The 5971-nt window shown below is 39.9% G+C and overlaps 1 pseudogene; it reads right to left on the reverse strand.

The window, feature by feature from the left end:
- Positions 1-247: 247 nt before the first annotated feature.
- LOC125160081 (uncharacterized) lies at positions 248-400 on the reverse strand (annotated as a pseudogene).
- Between the last annotated feature and the right edge of the window lie 5571 nt (positions 401-5971).

The following is a 5971-nucleotide window of genomic DNA, read 5'->3' on the forward strand; positions in this document are numbered from 1 at the left end:
CAGCTTTTAAATACAATATGAATTGCAGAGCTATTTTGTCCCATTGTAAAAGGGAGGTAGAAATTCTACGTAAAAGAATGAACAGAAACATGTCTCAATTTCAGGTGTAAAACTCCCATAAGGCATCATGAGACAAAGTACCAGTTGCAACTGTTCCTGGGACACAATTGAACCTGCTCATATAAATACAACTGAAGAACTCTGTGAGTTACTGGCCCTGCAGGTAATCACTGATTCTCTCCCTTCACGACTGAAGTTCCACGTACATTTTCGATTACACATGCCGCTTCTGAAAATTCAGAGTATTTCCACCTAGGGGACAACTGGAGAAATTCTCGATGAGCAATAATCGCGCCTCGGATAAACCTCATTGGCTATGATACTGCCACTGCGCAAAGCTTGGGAGAACTTCTCTATTGCACATTGACCAACACAGAAGGACCAGTAATGAGTTCTGAAATTTAACTAAGAACCCTCAACACTGCACAAAGCACACAATATAATGTTGGAAAGTGTTGTTATCTTTTCCAGTCACGAGGCTCATAGCAGACATTCTGAACAAATTCATGGCCTACTCTGAAATAGGAAAAAAAATGAAAATAATCAGGATAATCCCATGCAAAGAAAGTGAGAAAGGTGTCCCATGCTCCAGAAGACTTGAGGGTGCAGTGAAGTGTCATTCTCCTCAAGTTATTTCCACAAACACAAAGTGATAGCCACGTGGTCCTCCACCTCCACACACTTGTGGCGTCCAGAGGCACTAGCTAACATGATGATCTTAAACTGGAGAAGTCTGGAGGCTTGTGAGGATGTAAATCAAACAGTAAAAATACCAGAGGGCATAGAAAACCAGACAAGGTCAGATAAATTTTCCAGAAAGCATTGCAACTGAAATAGGCAACAGAATTTACCTTGTCTTTCTCTGCATCCATGGTAGAGACACAACTGATATTCCCCATGGGAGTTGCACCATGTCCTAGGTCTCATAAAAGATGGAGGGGGATGGAAGTTGATTCTGACTTGCATAGACTGTGTGCAAGAAAAACAAACCATCCGCAACAGGTTTCATTATATTCAACTCTTTCACATTCTCATGTCCCGTACTAGGGGCAGAGGGTTTTTCAGGTGCCTCAGGTGACCCTTGAGGACAAGAGGGAGATCTGATCCTGTCCTTTGAGGAAGGTCTACATGGCCCTGGTTCAGGAGTTTTTATAACTAATCAAGCATCTGTGAACAGTTCAGGTCTCAACTAGCTAGAAATAAAGTTAGGGGTGTGTTTCATCCCTCAGAGAGCCCAGCACATGGTCTCTGTACAAGCTACATCCTAGGGAGTCAGCATGTATAAGGCCTCTTTCCTTCTCAGAGACATGTGTTGCCCAGCTCACTGGGTGGAAACGACTGCCCATTTCATTCATTTCCTGAGAAATTGGAAGCACATTACACTGTCCTCACTCAGGCTAACCTGAAAGCCCTGTGGTGCCATCACTGCATCCTCTCCAAACACTCAACAAGTAAAAAGACAAAACGTGTTTTATAAGTCAACTCATACTGTTTCAATCATCTTTCCAGATGGTGGAGGTGGAGGGTGAGGTCCCAGAGGCCACCAGGTTGGAGAAGTTGGTGGTGGCCCAAAGACCCTGGATGGTGATAAAGAGCAGCCCAACGGGGTATGACACGGAGGGCACTTCTGAGAAAGGAGGAACTGTTCTGGAAGCCATTTTGACATGCCGGACAGAAATTAAACTTTTGAGATGTGTTAGAGTAAAAGGTGAAAAATCCAACACCAACACTAACATACCTGAACCCCAGTGAAGCCGGAATGGCACCTCTCTCCTTCCCCTCCACCTGGTTTCAACAGGGCAGCATTACTGCCACAAAACTCCACCCTTCCCAATGGGTCCAACCTAGAGCTTCTAGGCATTTGTGGAGACAAAGCAGTGCATTGCTGGCAGCAAGCATGGTACTAGCTGTGCCTGAAAATGTAGGGAAGGAAGTGGCTACTCTTAAAGGATCAGGGGGATAATTACAGACTACTAAAGAAAGTCTGTTTCACACACACAGGCTTCTATTTCCAGGACTACTCTCTATCCAGCCCTTCACCACTTCAACAGCTACGTCTTGGCATAATAAGAGCTGAAATGGTGAGGAAGAATTTTGTTTTCATATCATTCGTTTACATCTTTAATCCATTTCAAGTTAATTCTTGGAGTGATGTAACATAAGGTGCTAAGCTTTAATCTTATACATGTGACTATCCAATTTTCCCAGCTCCAGTTATTCAAGAGACTACTCTTCTCCACTGAGTATTCTTGACTCCCTTGTCAAATACTAGTTGACTGTGCATGCATGGCTTTAGTTTGGGCTCTCAATTTCCATTCCATTGTCTTGTGTGTGTGTGCCTATGCCAATGACATAACTGATTTCTTTGTGTTAGAATGCAGCTTGAAATCAAGAAGTGTGATGCCACCTGTTTTGTTCTTTCTTGCATTGGCTACTTGGGGTCTTTTTGTGGTTCCAAATACATTTGAAGATATGTGTTTCTAATTGCATAAAACTTACATCCATTGGATGTTCTTTCCTGCTTTGTCAAAGATGAGTTGGCCATACGTTTGTGGGTCTAGTTCTGGGGTTTCTATTCTATTCCATTGGTCTATGTGTCTGTTTTTGTGCCAGCTATACTGTTTTCAAGCCCAGCGATTAATTTTATGACTATTATTCTAAAATTCACTTTCTGTTATATTATTTACATTCTTTTTGATCAGCTCCTTAGCTGTTGTTATTTCCTGGAGATTCTTCTGAGGGGAATTCTTCCGCTTGGTCATTTTGGATAGTCCCTGGTGTGGTGAGGACCTGCAGGGCACTTCTCCTGTGCTGTGGTGTATAACTGGAGTTGGTGGGCGGAGTCTCCTGTTTCTTTCATACAAATTGAATTTCTTCCATTTCTGCACACAGGTTTTACAGTTTTCTGTAGAGAGGTCTTTCACTTCCTTAGCTAAATTTGTTCCTATAAATTTTATTGGTTTTGATGCTATTGTAAATGGGATTGTTTTCTTTCCCTCTTAGATAATTTGGTTAGTGTATAGGAATGCTACAGAATTTGATCTGTGACTTTCTATTTTGGAACTTTATTGCATTTCTTGATTAGATAGGAACAGGTTCTTTTACATTAAACTTTTTATTTCATTCCTTTACCTTATTTTTAAAAAATCATGTTATTTGGGAATAGCTGACACACTGTGTTACATTAGTTTCAGATGAACAACATAGTGATGGGACAAGTGTATACATGCTGCTACGCTAACACAGGTGTAGCTATCGTCTCTCACCATGCATCACCACTCCAGTACCATTCTCTATTTTCCCTATGCTATGTCTTCTACCTGTGATTTATTCATTCCATAAACAGAAGCCTGCATCAACCAATCCCCTTCACATATCTAGGGCATCCTTGTCTTGTGCCTGATCTTAGAGGAAAATCTTTCACAATCTCACTATTGAGTATGATGTTAGCTGTGGGCTTCACATACATGGCCTTTCTTATGTTGAGATATGTTCCTTCTACACAGAATTCTAAAGAGATTTTTAGCACAAATGGATACCAAATTTTCTCAGAACTTTTTTTTTCTGTGTCTATTGACATCGTCACATGAGTTTTCTTTTTAATTTTTAAAATGTATTTATTTATTTTAGGTTAAATTTATTTATGTATTTCTTTAGAATTTATTTGTTCAAGTGTTTAATTAAATTCCAGTTGGTTAACATACAGTGTAGTGTTAGTTTCAGGTATAGAATGTAGTCATCCATCACTTACATACAACACCAAGTGTTCCTCACTACTAGCGCCCTCCTTAGCCCATCACCCATTAAACCCATCCCCCTGCCCACCTCCCTTCTAGTAACCCTGCCTTTGCTATTTATACTTAAGATTCTGGTTTCTGGTTGATTTTTTTTCATTCAAGTATGTGAGGAGTCACATTTATTGATTTGCATTTCTGAAACATCCTTCCTTTACAGGGAAAAAAGCCCTTCATCACGGTCAATGATCCTTTTAAGGTGATGCTGAATTTGGTTTGCTTGTATATTATTGGGAATTATTCATCTATATTCATCACGGGGATACTGGCCTATAGTTTTCTGTTCAAGTAGTATCCTTTTCTGGCTTCCTACCAGGGTATTCCAGTCTCATGAAATGAGTTTGGAGGTGTTTATCCCTTTTTAATCAGTGAGAGGACTGCTGTTAGTTTCTTCTACAACGGTTGTTCAAATTCACCAGTGAATGCACCTGTTCCTGGGCTTTTCTTCCCTGAGAGAATTTCCATTACTAACTCAATTTACTTGCATTGGTTATCTTCTTGTACTGATGCAGTCTTCCTTTAATGGGTCTGTGCAAACCTTCTATATCTTCCTAATACAGTCTTGGTAGGTTGTGTGTTTCTAAGAACCTATCCATTTCTTCTAGGTAAGTGGTTTGCTGGCATCTAATTTGCACATAGTCGCCTCTTTGTTTCCTTTATATTTCTTTGGTATCAGGTGTAATGTCTTCTCTTTTATTTATAGTTATTTTGAATTGGGTCGTCTCTCTGTCTTAGCATAGTCTATGTATAGTCTTGACAATTTTGTTTCACTCTTTCGAAAACCCACTGTTGGTCTTCTTCCTATTTTCTATTGATTTCATGGTCTCTATTTCATTGGTTTCCACTCTCATATGTATTCCTTTCTCCGTTTTGAGAACATTGGACGTAGATTGTTGTCTTTTTCTAGTTCTTTGAAATTAAAGGTAGGTTGTTCATTTGAGTCCCGAATGTATCCTCCACGCATGCAAATCCAGTGACTCATCAGAGAAGCTTCAATAGGTCTTTCCTGTCCTATTTCTCATTCTGAGAATTCTGACAAATGGAACCAGAAAATTTATTTGAAGACACAATAGATGAAAACTTCCTTCAATCGGGGAAGGAAACAGATTCAGAAGCAGGAGGCACAAAGAACCCCCAAAATATTCAGCAGAAGCAGATCTACACCAAGTCATGTAGTAATTAAAACCCAAAATGTCATGATCAAGAAAAATTTTAACAGCAGGAAAAGAAAAGATGACAGTTACCTACAAGAAAAAACCCCATAAGTTTATCACTGGATGTTTTTCAGAAGAAAGTTTGAAACCGTAAGTGAGCAGCAGGTATGGTAAAGTTGCTGAATGGAAAACATCTGCAGCCAAAGAGAGTCTATCCACAACACTATCATTCAGATGGAAGGACAGATCAAGAGGTTGCCAAATAAATACTAAGCGAGTTCACAAGCCACAAACCACCCCCGCAAGAAATGTTAAAGGAGACTCTTTAAGTGGAAAAGAAACACCTAAAGTGACAGTATTAAAGTGCGAAACGCAAAAGCAATAAAAATGAATATATCTGTAAAACATCAGCCAAGGTATCCACGATATGAAAGGTTTTGAAATATGACACTACATATCTACAACACGGGGAGGAGAGGAGTAAAGAACTGGTTCAAGCTTCAACAACTATCAACTTAATATAGACTTCTATATGCAGAAGTGGTTAGGTACAAACCTAATAATAACCACAAATCAAACACCACTAATACATATGCAGAGTATAAAGACAAGCAATTTCAACTGCACTACTAAATAAACCCAGCAAACCATAGAAAAGAGAAAGAGAAGAAAGGATCAGACAGATTCAGAAACAACCAACATCAAGTAATAAAAGGACAACTGTATGTCTATCAATTACTTTGAACGGAAACAGAATACATGCTCAAATCAAAGGCACTGGGTGACAGATAGGGGCACCTGGATGGCTCCATCGCTTGAGATTTCGACTCTTGATTTGGGCTCAGGCTATGATCCCAGGATCCTGGGATTGAGTCCCAACTGAGCTCTGCACTGAGCTTGAGATTTGCTTAAGATACATCCTCACTCTCATTCTCTCTCGCTCTCCTTCTATCTTCCCCCACT

Source organism: Prionailurus viverrinus, unplaced genomic scaffold (assembly GCF_022837055.1).
Source record: "Prionailurus viverrinus isolate Anna unplaced genomic scaffold, UM_Priviv_1.0 scaffold_94, whole genome shotgun sequence".
NCBI classification, from domain to species: domain Eukaryota; kingdom Metazoa; phylum Chordata; class Mammalia; order Carnivora; family Felidae; genus Prionailurus; species Prionailurus viverrinus.